The sequence below is a fragment of the Lissotriton helveticus genome, chromosome 1_2 (assembly GCF_964261635.1).
Source record: "Lissotriton helveticus chromosome 1_2, aLisHel1.1, whole genome shotgun sequence".
Classification (NCBI taxonomy): Eukaryota; Metazoa; Chordata; class Amphibia; order Caudata; family Salamandridae; genus Lissotriton; species Lissotriton helveticus.
The window spans coordinates 438,896,745-438,912,069 of record NC_136058.1 but is presented as its reverse complement, the minus strand read 5'-3'; the positions used below and the strand labels follow the sequence as shown (position 1 = coordinate 438,912,069).

The following is a 15,325-nucleotide window of genomic DNA, read 5'->3' as shown; positions in this document are numbered from 1 at the left end:
AGGTTACATTCACAGCCTGATGGGTCCGGAGAACTATATCCACGCTCTAACTGCGCCGAGCAGATAGACGTAGCCCATCATAGGCTGTGTTTTGTGCTGGGTGATGCCTGGCATCTTATTATCTTTGGCGGGAGGATGAAGCTCTGATAGGAGCTGCTACAAGAAGAGCAGAGAAACAGGATCACAGATCCCCACAGAGCAACAACTGCCCAGAAGCTGAAGAAAGAACTCTGAAACAGCAAACCTCCTGCACCCCGGAGATTCTCCAGGGTAAGCAAATGATGGTAATGAAATGCAAACTGCAGCATTAAGGTCACACACTACAACACCATTCCCTTTAAACCGAAGATAACAGCCTACAATAAAAACTACAAAACTAGAAAATGCATTTCCAAATGCTTCAAAAGAGAAACAGTTAATACAAATGAACAATATTAAACTATGTTGGTACCTTAGTAATGTGCTTACTTCTAAGCTTCACTCCATCTCCAGCAATAACGCTCTGAAAGGAGAAATTACTGCTGTGAGTCTCAGAGTCTTCAGTATTACTGGTCTCAGTGACGAAGACTGTGGTGCCGGAAGATAACTTTCTCTTATTTGGCTTCATAGATCCACCAGTCACGCCATCGCTATTAGCAGACAGGCCACTGTCAGCAGCATCATAACTTCAGGCAGATCAGCAAAGCGGATATCACCACTCACATTGGGTGAACAGACTCGCCTCTGCTACATACATCCACTCTGTTCTCAAATTTGCTTGGGGCTGCCAAAATGCAAAGAGCTGCAATATATACGCCAATCTTTCCTGACTACCTTGTTTTAAAAAGTTGTGATATTCAAGCGTGATTCTTGGTTCATATCCAAGCTGAATTTTTTTAGAGGTTCTATTGCCACACAATACTATTCCCATATTCCAGTTTGTCCACAGGGTGCTTCAAGTCTGGTAGGTTATCACCTGCCTGTTTTGCAGATAATTTCACATAGTTTCTGTAAGAAACTGAATTATTATTTACGGTAGATGAGGAACAATCACAACCGTTGTCAGAGTGAACTTTCAAAGCCATTCAATTAACCTAGGATCAACCCCCTGGTACCTAAGCACGGAACAGGCAGGCTTAACTTAAGGTAATATGTAAAATATGTATGCAGAAACCAAAAAAGTAAAAGTCAAAATGAAAAACAATAAAAAACCAAACCAAAATAGAAAAAAAAAGTAAAATGTATTGAACAAAATGACACTAAAATGACAAAATCCAATAAGGGGAATGAGATATGAACTGTAACGCTGTAAGAATCACAAGGTGGCAATGGATGAGGGGCCCGGGCATGGATTAGTCTCTCTGGAGCTGACTGCCAAGTCTGAGTGAACTTGTTCTCCCAGTTCAGCAGGAAGTCACTATACGGAGAAAGGGCTTTAAGTGGAATGAAAAACCTTGTGATGGCTCCCAGAGGGACGTGGTCGATGTAATGAAGGGCGTGGCTTAAAAACCCAAACTGAAAATACATGCTCGGCATAGTGTGTCGCCCCACTGGTATTTTGCTGCTTCGCCATTCCATCCATATATAACATTACATCTACTACAAGCCAGGACTATTGGCTTTGTCAATGGTTGTTAGTTGCATAAGATAAATATGCAACAGCGATGGCTTCAAAGCTTGAGGGGGGCTGCTAAGGGTGAGAGGGGGCTGCAAGAGGTGAGATTACTATAGCTGGTGTGAGAGCAGCGCTGCAAGGGTGTAATGGGTGCTGTGAGGGTGTGATGGGCGCTGCGAGGGTGTGATGGGCGCTGCGGGTGTGATGGGCGCTGCGAGGGTGTGAGAGGCGCTGTGGGGTGGTGAGAGGACGCTCTGAGGGGTGCTGCTGGGGATGAGAGTGGCGCTACTAAGGGTGAGAGGGGCTCTGCTAGAGGTGAGAAAGAACTCCAGGTGGTGTGAAAGCTGCACTGCTTGAGCGAGAGAGGGCCTGGTGGGGGTAACAGATATGCTGAAGAGGGAGCGAAAGGGCAGTAGTAGACAAGCAGTAATTCGGGGGTTAGAAGGGTAACATAAGGTTCAGGGACAGGGGCTGCAGGGGGCAAGGGATGCCTTGCAAGGGGGAGAGGGGACATTGCTGGTGGGAGAAGGACACTGACGTGTACCTGGGAGCTGTGCACGGGAGGGGATCGCTGCAGACTTCATCGAGGGCATTGAAGAGGGGAGGCTGGGGGCACTACTACAGTGAGGAGTGCCATGGCAGTGGCTAACAACAACAAAAGGATGGAGCAGATAGTGTGATAAGAGTGTAAACGGGCGCTCCTCTGGTGTGAGATTGGATGCCCCACGGAGGGAGGCCGATCAGCGCGTCACTAGTTGAAGGTGTAACTCGGGGAGTGATCAGAGGTGCGCGTCTGGTAGTGAGCCGTCACAGGGAGATCTTGAAAGGAGTGAGTTTGTATGGGAGGGGAAGTCCCTGTCTACCGGGACTGTGTGTGCACGCGTGTGGTTGAGGTGTGAATAGGGCGCACACTGCAAGAAGTCACTGTGGGGAGAGTGGATGTGTGTACGGGTGATAGTGAGTGTATGGAATCATAGTGTGAAAGTTGCATCCGTGCAGGTGGTGAGGAAGCAAGGAGAGGGTGAACCAGTGTGTGTAATGACTGTCTGCTGGAGGAATGTGTGCAGCGATGAAGGGCTGCTCGTTGAAGGTGTGTGCAGCGTGATTGTGAGGGGACTGTGAGTGCAGGTAGTGTCTGAGAACAACTGTCTGCCAGCAGTGCGTGATACATCACTGATGCCCTGAAAACGCGCTGGCGGTATATATATCGCTGTGACACCCCTCATGGAAAGTGCGTGCAAGGCGTGTGTCTTCCAAGAAATGTGTGCACCGGGAACCATTGTGCAGACGTTATATCAGAGGGAGTGTGTCAGTGAGATTGTGCATAGAGAGGCTTCTTGCAGAAAGTCATTACAACAAAGTGTGTGCAGGGGGAGTGCGTGTATGAGGGTCACCAGCTAGGAAGTCACCACAGCCGATTAGGAAGTCACTGCAAGAAAAGTGTGTGCAAAGGGGGTCACCAGCTAGGTAGCCACTAGCCACTGCAGGGTGAGTGTGTGCAGGGTGAGTGCGTGCATGGTGAATACCAGCTAGGAAGTCACCGCAAGGAAAGTGTGTGCAAGGTAAGTGCGTGCATGGGGGGTCACTGGCTAGGAAGTTATTGCAACAAAAGTGTGTGCAGGGTGAAGGCATGCATGGGGGTCACCAGCTAGGAAGTCGCTTTAAGGAAAGTGTTTGCAGGGTGAGTGCATGCATGCGGGTCACCAGCTAGGAAGTCGCTTTAAGGAAAGTGTGTGCAGGATGAGTGCATGCATGGGGGGGTTACTGGGTTGAAAGTTATGTGGCCTACACTGCCATCCACTCGAAAGGGTGCTCTGTTCTGTATTATTACATGTGTGGTATACGAGGCTCCGAGTAGGATTGCATGCCATGAGTCAGCAGGGGGCAGTTATTCCGCAGCTGTTTACTCCTGCCGCTCATGAGTATTCTAAGGTATGGGTAATCCACACGCACAGGGGTGTAATCACTCAGAAAAACACAGCAGGCCGCACACTATGAATACCACTTTAATTTGACATGTCCCATAGATAGCTCTGTGATCAAGAACAGAGAATGGTGCGTGTGTACGTGCTTACATGCGTGTGTGGGGATTGCCCTAGAGTAAAATGTCAATGTCTGTGTTCCTTCACAGATTTTCTGTAATTTTCGCCAATACTGCGCTTAAGGACCCTAGTCTGCGAAGATATCTGCTTGTGGGTTATTATGTTAACATTTTAAATGCTGCTCCTTTTAATTTGTTCCGATATGAAAAGATCATTAACCAGCACAGGGTTTGATAATGGGAAGGAAAGCATTTTTAATGGGAACTTGCGAGAAAGTAGCTCTTTTTCGAGGAAATATTGTTTGTTTGTGGCGGATTGCTGTGTTCAAGTTGTACATTGGGGAAAAACCTGATCTATGAAAAGGCCAATATTCGTGATGTCCATAAAACTTATATCTGGTAGTAAACATCTGGCACACTCCGAGATGCAAGTAACGCTGAACCGCCTGTCCCACACAAAATACTGGCTGCGCACAGGGTTTGCACTGCGTGGGACGGGATCGTCCACGCGTAAAATCAATATAAAGCAAGGATTTTGACTTCAGCGTGTATTTATAGCTCCCGGGAATTCTGTGCTACATGTCCACCACCACCATGTCCACCACGTCCATCACCACCACCACATCCACCACAATCACATCCACCACCATCATGTCCACCACCACCATGTCCACCACCATCACCACGTCCACCACCACCACCATGTCCACATCCACCACTACCATGTCCACCACCACCACATCCAACACTACCATGTCCAACACCACCACATCCTCTACCACCACCACATCCAACACCACCACCACATCCACCACCACCACATCCACCACATCCCCCACCACCATGTCCACCACCACCACGACCACGTCTATCATACCACATCCACCACCACTACGTCCACCACCACCATGTCCACCACCACCACGTCCACCACCACACCCACCTCCACCACCATGTCCACCACCACCACATCCACTACAACCATGTCCACCACATACACCACCACGTCCACCACCACCATGTCCACCATCACGTCTACCACCACCACGTCCATCACCACCACGTCCATCACCACCATGTCCACAACCACCACGTCCACCACCACCACATCCATCACCACCACACCTACCACCACCACCACGTGACCACCAGATCCACCACCACCACATTCACCACTACTATGTCCACCACCACCATGTCCACCACCACCACGTATATCCACCACCACCACACCCACCTCCACCACATCTACCACCAGCACCACATCCACCACCACCACGTCCACCACCACCATGTCCACCACATCCACCACCATGTCCACTACCATCACCACATCCACCACCACCACGTCCACCACCATCACCACGTCCAATACGTCCACCACCATCACGTCCACCACCACCACCACGTCCACCACCACCACCAACCCGTCCACCACCACCATGTCCACCATCACCGCGTCCACCACCATGTCCACCACCACCACCATGTCCAACACCACCACCACATCCACAACCACCACCAACACGTCCACCACCACCACATCCACCACATTCACCACCACCATGTCCACCACCACCACAACACCCACTTACACCACCACCACGTACACCACCCACACACCCACCACCACCACGTCCAACACCACTACCACCACCACAACATCCACCACCACGTCCACCATCACCATGTCCACTACCACCAACACGTCCACCACCACGTCCACCACTACATCCACCACGTCCCCTACTACCACCAACCACGTCCACCACCACGTCCACCACTATCATGTCCACCACCACCATGTCCACCTCCACGTCCACCACCACCACGTCCATTACCACCACGTCCACCACCACCGCGTCCACCACGTCCACCACCACCGTGTCAACCACCACCACATATAGCACCACCACATCCACCACCACCAGGTCCACCACATCCACCACCACGTCCACCACCACCATGTCCACTACCACCACGTCCACCACCACCGTGTCCACCACGTCCACCACCACCACCACATCCACATCCACTAACAACATCACCTCCACCACCACGTCCACCACCACATCCACCACCACCACCACATCCAACACCAACCCCACCACCACCACCACGTCCACAACCACCACCTCCACCAGGTCCACCACATCCACCACCACCATGACCACCACCACCATGTCCACCACCACGTCCACCACAACCACATCCACTAACAACATCACCTCCACCACCACGTCCACCACCACATCCTCCACCACCATGTCCACCACCACCACATCCACTACCACCACCACCTCCACCACCACCACCACATCCACCACCACTACGTCCATCACCACCATGTCCACCACATCCACCACCGCGCCCACCACCACCATGTGCATCACACCACCACCATGTCCACCACCACCACCACGGCCATCACGAGTCCATCACCACATTTACCACCACCACGTCCACCACCACCACATCCACCACGACGTCCACCCCCACATCCACTACCACCGCGTCCACCACCACTGCGTGCATCACCACCATGTCGACCAGCACCACATCCACCACCGCCACATCCACCACCACCACCACCACGTCCACAACCACCACCTCCTCCACCACCATATCCACCACTACTACGTCTACCACCACCAGGTCCACCACATCCACCACCACCATGTCCACCACCACCAACACGGCACCACATCCACCATGAGACCACCACCACATCCACGTCCACCACCACATCCACCACCACTACATCCACCACCACAATGTCCACCACATCCATCAATACCACCATGTCCACCACCACCATGTCCATCACCGCCACCATGGCCACCACGAGGCCACCACCACGTCCACCACCACCACATCCACATCCACCACCACGTCCACCCCCACATCCACCACCGCGTTCAACACCACTGCATCCATCACCACCACGTCCACCACCACCACATCCACCACCACCAACTCAACCACAACCACCACAACCACCACCATGTCCATCACCACCACATCCATCACCACCACCTCCACCATGTCCACCACCACCACTACCACCACCACCATGTCCACCACCACCATGTCCACCACCATCACCACGTCCACCACCACCACCTCCACCATGTCCACCACCACCACTACCACCATGTCCACCACGTCCACCACCACCATGTCCACCACCATCACCACGTCCACCACTACCACGTCCACCACCACCATGTCCACCACATCCACCACATCTACCACCACCACCACGTCCACCACCACCATGTCCACCACGTCCACCACCACCATGTCTACCACCATCACCATGTCCACCACCACCACGTCCACCACCGCCATGTCCACCACCATGTCCACCACCACCACATCCACCACCCCGTCCACCACCACCACCATGTCCACCACCACCGCATCCACCACCACCTCCATCAACACCACCACATCCACCACCACGATTTCCACCACCACCACCTCGTACACCACCACCACATCCACCACGTTCCCCACCACCATGTCCACCACCACCACCACCACGACACCCACCTCCACCACCACCACGTCAACCAGCACCACACCCACCACCACCACGTCCACCACCACTACCATCACCACCACATCCACCACCACCACCATCACATCCACTCCACCACATCCACTACAACCACCACATCCACCACCACGTCCACCACTACCACGTCCACCACCACCATGTCCACTACTACCACGTCCACCACCACCACATCCACCACCATCACGTCCACCACCACCATGTCCACCACCACTATGTCCACCACCACTATGTCCACCACCACGTCCATCACCACTACGTCCACCACCACTATGTCCACCACCACTACGTCCACCACCACCGCATCCACCACCACTGCGTCCACCACCACCACCACATCTACCACCACCACGTCCACCACCACCATGTCCACCACATCCACCACCACAACCACTAACAACACCATGTCCACCACCACGTCCACCACTACATCCACCACCATCACGTCCACCACCATAACATACACCACCACCACATCCACAACAACCACATCCACCACCACATCCACCCCCACCACCACCACGTCCACAACCACCACCTCCACCACCACCACCACCATGTCCACCACCACGTTCACCACGAGGCCACCACCACGTCTACCACCACCACATCCATCACCACCATGTCCATCAACACCACATCCACGTCCACCATGTCCACCACCATGTCCACCACCACATCCACCCCCACATCCACCACCACCACGCCACCACCACCACGTCCACCACCACCACGTCCACCACCGCGTCCACCACCACTGTGTCCAACACCAACGCGTCCATCACCACCTCGTCAATCACCACCACGTCCACCACCACCACGTCTACCACCACCATGTCCACCACAATGTCCACCACCACCCCCACCACCAGCATATCCACCACCACCACATCCACCACCACCAAGTTTACCACCACCACTATGTCCACCACCACATCCACCACCACCACCATGTACACCACCACCGCATCCACCACCACCATGTCCACCACCTTAATTTCCTATGCAATGAATAACGTTAACAGATTTTTCAGTGGCGCATCTGCAGAAAAGTCCTCTTCTTGTTGGAAATTAAGAGAAACTTAATCCCTCACCCAAACAATACATTTACGAAAAAATTGACTGAATGAGAGCTGTGGCCTGCGGCCTTGGTGCTACAGTAATTTTATACCTGGCGGCCAAGAAACCAAGCGCGTAGAAGCCCTGAGAGCACGGCCGCCGCGCCGCAGATGCACGCACCGCGGCGGCCATCTGTGGGTTCTGCCTCGGTAGCTCGCGTGGTTTAATGTAACAGGCCATTGGCTTTGAATAGATCCCACTGGCTTCCCAGGGGCGGGATACACTTACAGGGGCAGATTTAATCTTCCATGAAAAATCCGTGGGATGCCAGTGGAGCATGGGACAAAGAGGTGCGAGTGGTTTATAGCCGCTGCAAAAAGGACCACTGGACATAACTTCTTCAAACAGTATATGTCCAGCTTCACCATTGACCCAGTAATGCACACCAGAACCGGAGTCCTCAAGGACAACTGTGGCAATCAAACCACACACACAAGTATCTAGGTAATCGATAGGATTGCTTCTGTTGTGGGGTGGGAAAGGGGAATTCCATAAATATAATGCCATTTGAATATAATTAAATTGGGGACTTTACTGTAAGGAAAATAGTACTTCAAGGAAGTAAGCGGCCACTGAGGCATTTATGCCACACACATGTTTATTTGTTGACAGGAAAATACACTATGCAAAATGTTTCAGTAACTGACAGCTTTTGGTTAAACCGGGGCAGAATCATTCAAATTCAAACTTTGTTGACAACAAATTAGAAATGTATGGTTGTGTGTACAGCGCCCTAGGCCATAAGAGCCCACACAAAAGCTTCAAATTTAAGTTTTCTAATGTTACTAAAAAGACCATGAGACTGAAGATAACAAGCATTTGCAATGCAACAGGTAGCGCATTTACACGAGTTTAAGCTATTGAGATTGTAAATAACAAAGCATTTTATTTATGTTTTGAAACCCAAAACATAAATAAAAGGCATTATCATTTACAATGCCAATAGCTCAAACTTGCGTAAATGTGAGACCAATTGCATTGCAAATGCTTGTTCCAGTTTGTTGTGTGTCCAAACACTCATTTGGTAGCAAGTAGCAGGTATACCCCAACTGCTTGGTATTTAGTAAACATCAAATGAATCGCTAGTGCCAAACGGACGAAGGGGGACTGGCGGTCCCTGACTTCGAGCTTTATTATATAGCTGCACAATTGCAGATTTTTACGCAGGAGGTAGCGAGGGTGTTCCGAGGCCCGGAACAAGAGAGGGACATAGGCAACCCACGCCATATCTTGGCTTATATCACACTGCAGCAGAAGCTCTCCCTCAGAGACTTGTCCCTGGAAGAGCAAACGTTCAGGCTTTGCTGGAACCGTTCACAGCGCCGAGCGGGCGTGAGTCATCGGTACGCGCCTGAGATACCGCTGGGAATGGTGACGGCGCTCCACCACGGCGGAGACTGGTCACGGTTTCATATCTGGGAGGACGCAGGGTTACAAATGATTGGCGACCTGTACGAAGATGGTGTGCTACTACCGTATCAGTCTTTACAAGACTGTTACGACCTGCCGAGGGGGGGGATACTTACTGCACGCCGCGGTGACCAGGGCCATGCAGGCACACTGGAGGGAAGGGCTCTTGGAACCCACGACATCCATGGCCTGCCAATATACCATGATGGCAGCAGGCACTTATAAAGCGGTGACATGCCTCTACTCTAGGATGCTCCGGGAGACTTTACAGCCGCTGATGGTATTGAAAGCTAAATGGGAATCGGACCTCAACACGGAGATCCCCGACACAACTTGGACACAAATAGTGAGGCGAGCGCGAAAGAGCACAAGAAATGCACGCTTCCAGCTAATACACTTTTATGTTCTCCATAGAGCTTAATTAACACCTGGTAAAATTGGGAAATATTTTGGGGTGGCTGACGCGGCATGCCCCAGATGCACTGCGGGGCGAGTGGAACTGGGCCACATGCTATGGGATTGTCCTCACCTGCGAGAATACTGGCAGGAGATTGGCGAGACGCTTAACGAAATAACAGACTGAGGGTTACATTATGATAATGCCATTAGTATATTGCACTGGTTCCCTCACACGCCAAAAAATAAGATCACAAGTAAATTTATAGATATGGGCCTTCTCTTGGCCAAATGAGAAATAACGAGAAACTGGAAATCGAGAACGGGCCCTTTATACAGGCGATGGGTTAATGAGTTCCTGAAATGGGCAGCTTGTGAGAGCACGCTCCGATATCAACAAGCTCGCCGCAAAGCAGATGACAAAGCGTTAGAGGCAGCAGCTGCATGGGAAACGCTTGTGCAAGCCTTACTTGACAGCACATCCCTAGACAGAGAGGGCACTCACAACTTACATACTACAGCCCCCGACAACACACAGGATACATCTATCACTTAGACATATATCGACTCCTGACTACATTCATGAACGCAGGCTAACCGCGAGCTCAGGCGTAGGTGGAGGGACTAATAGGGGGATGGGAGGGGAGTTGGAATGTTAAATTGATGTGGGGGGGTTTGAGAGGGGAGAAAAGTAAATGTGGACAAGAGAATTCCCTGCGAAACGGCTGCAACTGTCACTGCACCACTGAGATTAGAGTTACGTTGCATGACGCCGCCCGACCTCCGGGTTGTGGGCTTGAAGGCCGTGTACAACAGTCAGCGAATGCTGAGGGGCGCTGACAGCAGGAGAACGATACCTAAATACATGTACTCTGTATATCATAAGTCTGCAATAAAAACTGTTTAAAAAAAAAAAATCAAATGAATCGCCAGTGGGCTGCCAACTGTCAGGGTCGCACTGAGATAGAGAATGTTTACGGGCACCAAAATAAAAATGCTCACCATTAGTGAATAGCTGAAGAAGTGGCATCTATAAGCTAACTGTAATGCACAGCTATCATGCAAAAGGAAAATAATAATAGACTACTGCATAGAATATCTGTGCAATGCAGTAAAAAAAGTACATAGATATGAAAGTCAGATTCAGAGAGCACTATATTCATTCTATATCATGCATTACAATATTTTAGCTTTCTCCCACTGGAAACTTGCTCTGCCCAATAAAAGTCAATGTTAACATGTTTCCCCACGTTTCATTAAAACTCTCCCACATTGTTGTACCAAAATACATTTAAGACTTCTTTATTCATGTACATGAGGGTATACGCTGCTCATGTGCGTGCTTATATTACGTGAATGACGGTTCATTACCATTAAAGAGAGGCATTATAGATTTGCAATGTCCCTCTCTGTGACATTACTGCACACTGCCTATGCTAATTAACAAACCCTGCCCCTCTGAAACCTATTTTTTGTTTTGTTTAGGGCTCGTGCCCCCTGTACTTTTCATTTTTGTACTTGCGGTTTGCTGTTTTGAGTATCTGTATGGACTTAAATATACAAAAGTGATGTTATTACAATCCTTAAAATAGCAAATGTGTCACAAATTGTGGCTTACGTGAGGACGGAGGGACACAAGTGGTGAATAAATACACCAGCCTCGTCACACTCACATTTCCTTGAAGACGTGACAAGGCTGTCTGCTCAACTGCGACCTCTTTTTGAAGAACACTGAAATACACATGTAGCTGGGGTGGTCGCCGGGAGGATCTAGATCACTGATACTCAAAGTACGGCCCGGGGGCCGCATAAGGCCCTCCAGGCCTTTACATGCGGACTCCTGGGCAGCAGCAGCACTGGGCTGCCGTTTACTCGACTCAGAACTAACATGAAAAAGAAACGTACATATACAGCAAACACTTATTTAAAGGTTAATTGCAGTTAGGAAAATGAAGTGACTAGGCCTTTAACTTTAGGACCACCTTCATTCTTAAAGGCAGCCACTAGATATACATGCTTTGTTTCCCTACCCCGACTTTACACCCCGCTGGCATCAGTGCGGCACTCGGTCACACCACAGACCAAACTTTGCGGCCCCGAGAAAATGTTTGTGAGTACCCATGACCTAGATCAGTGGTTCCCAAACTTTTGAGTCCTGAGGAGCCCCATTGAGTCACCACTGGAAGCCGGGGACCCCCAAGCAATTTGTATGAGTTAAATTTCAAATATTAAAACAGTAATTAAAAAAAACACATGTGCACAGAAAACAAATACTCAAAGTACTAAGGATTTTGGGGCCAGATGTACAACCATTTAATTTAGCGCCTCGCAATTGGCGACACATTGCGAGTGGCTAATTGTGAGTCGCTAAATGAACTGTACAACAGTGTGTTTAAAACTGTTTGGGATTCCCAAGGAGGTCGCAAATTGCGAGGCTCATTAATATTAATGAGCCTCTCGCAATTTGCGAGCCCATTGGGAATGCCAGACCTTCCAGGGATGGTGGCCTGCTAGGCTCAGCAGACCACCATGTCTGGGACTGCTTTTCAATAAAGCAGTTTTCTTTTTAAAAATGCAGCTCGTTTTCCATGCATTTTAAAAAAAAGTAAATGAAACGTTTTCGTTACATTTTTCATGGGCAGGCAGTGGTCCCTGGGACCACTGCCTGCCATTAAAAAATAATTTTGCATGCATTTCCCTGGGGACCCCTTCCCATTTGCGAATGCATTACCATCTACTTGAAGTAGGTGGTAATTGCAAGTGTTTTGCGTCCGCTATTACAGTCGCAAAAAATGTGTATATGGTTTTGAGACTCGCTATTTGGAAGGGAATGCCCCTTCCAAATAGCAAGTTGCAAAACCTATTTATCGAGTCGCAAAAAAATTGCGACTCACGAAATAGGCTATGTACATGGCCCAATAGGTTTTTGCATGCTCAAGCGGGATTGCGAATCCGTTTGCGCATATATAAACTGGTCGTACATCTGGCCCTTAGTATTTTATATCGAAGAAATAGCCCCTCTCACATGTATTTCATTTGTTTTATAGCATCTCTCATACCATTCTAGGATGTCAGAGCACTTTACATCACACATATATAGAGACAATGAATCATACATGTAAATCAGTGTATAGAAAATGTTACATAAGGTAAAGGGGACTACAAGGTGTAGTATTAACATGTCATTTATACTGGTAGGCATTTTTAAATAGTGCTTGGTCTGGAAAAGCACAAACTCAAAATTCAGAACATAACACAGTGGCTAGCACTAACTTTAGCATTAACAATGTATTTCCACCCAAATAAATCTTTTTAGCAGAATCAGGATAATGAATAACTGGGCCAAAATATAAGTTACTAACTGGTACCATGCAGTTTGCAAGCAGCTCTTTGATGACAGTTTATAGGTCCCTCTGCTAGATTACGTTTGTCACTTATGAAGTTCACAGTAACAAAAGCAGTAACCACGGACCTATGCACATAAAAGACTGCTTTTAAAAATGCATGTTACACTTACTTTGCAGTAGGCACATTAACCCTCTGTGCTACATTAGTTAAGTCAAAGCTGCCTCTGAAAAAACTCTCATCTCTCTCCAGCAGGTACATAAATCACTGGCATTATCTTGACACTTTTATTGTTGCTCGAAAGCTGCTAATTATACAGGAAACTTTTCTGTGTTTTTAAAACTACTTCCTACGGACCCCCTGGGAATGTATCACGGATCCCTGGGGGTCCGCGGACCCCAGTTTGGAAAAAAAAACTGACCTAGATCAACAAAATGCGGGAGTAGTTAGACACGAGGACGAAACAGAAGCATGCATCTCTAAAAGGCACAAACAGGAACCAATTAAAACAAGCATTGGCATAGCCAATAGGTCTCGCCTTTGGGACCTTATAAGTGTTTAGCCATGCAACAGTTGATGTTGTTGCACCAAGGAAATTGTGCTGGATAACTAAACACTTGTAAGGCCCCAGAGACGAGACCTACTGGCGATGCCAATGCTTGTTTACCTGATGGGCATTGGCTGACTGCTACCTGGTCACTGAGGCCCTAGTGAGGTAGAGTCATATTTGGGGGAGTTTTAGCCTCATCAGATGATGCTGTGCAGGCCCAGCCCAGGTGCAATGAGGCGCAGTCGGTGCTGCTTGGTTACTGAGGCCCTAGTGAGGTTGAGTCATATTTGGGGGAGTTTTAGCCTCATCAGATGATGCTGTGCAGGCCCAGCCCAGGTGCAATGAGGCGCAGTCGGTGCTGCTTGGTTACTGAGGGCCTAGTGAGGTTGAGTCATATTTGGGGGAGTTTTATCCTCATCAGATGATGCTGTGCAGGCCCAGGCCCAGGCCCAGGTACAATGAGGCGCAGTCGGTGCTGCCTGGGAGTGCGTTGCCAATGCTTGTTTACCTGATGGGCATTGGCTGACCGCTGCCTGGTTTCTGAGGGCCTAGTGAGGTTGAGTCATATTTGGGGGAGTTTTAGCCTCATCAGATGATGCTGTGCAGGCCCAGGCCCAGGCCCAGGTGCAATGAGGCGCAGTCGGTGCTGCCTGGGAGTGCGTTCTTTCACTTTCGATTGACGGGGCGGCCCCCCTTCACTCTGGGGAGAGCCACAAACGGGATTCAAGTCGATCTTCTCATCACAGACTTGTCACCGTTTGCTGAGGCCTTGAAAAGAGACCCAACCCCAGCAGAGAGGGTCAATGAGCATTGTTGAGACAAAATAATCACCGATCGATGCAACAACAGATGAACCCCGGAGAGCAGGCTCGAGACCCTCCAGCACCAGGCAGTATTTGTATCTCTTGACCTCACCTGGTCCTGTGCTCCCTGCTGGGGTCGGGCCTCCTCCTGTTGAGCCTGAGGCCAGGACTGAACCATGAGCGCGGGGTAACTCCACCAAGGAGCCCCGCGGTTCGGCTCCTCTGTGGGGGAAGTGTCTCTCCTCTGCGCAGGCGCTATGAGCGGGGATAGTCTCGCCTCTGCGCAGGCGCAGTGAGACTCAGTGTCTTAGTGAGACTCAGTGTCTTCTGTCCAGGGTAGTTCACAGGCTGCACTTCGTGCAAGGTCCCGACTCGGCGATAGAAAGGAATGTCTTCGCTCCACACATGCGCAGCAGTGACGAGCGGTCCTGCGCGTGCGCAGCAGTGAGACGCATTGTTTTGTTCGCGCGCCTGTCGCTCGGCGTGA

At 50.1% G+C, this 15,325-nt stretch overlaps 1 protein-coding gene across 2 annotated transcripts in view; it reads right to left on the bottom strand.

Moving 5' to 3' along the window:
• LOC144807670 (uncharacterized) overlaps positions 1-15,057 on the bottom strand; it is a 329,338-nt gene extending 314,281 nt beyond the window's left edge. For both annotated transcript variants that reach the window (XR_013606375.1, XM_078673304.1), the window contains exon 1: positions 14,951-15,057. The gene's annotated coding sequence lies outside the window, so the exon portion shown is untranslated. The remainder of the gene's footprint in view (positions 1-14,950) is intronic.
• Positions 15,058-15,325: the final 268 nt, after the last annotated feature.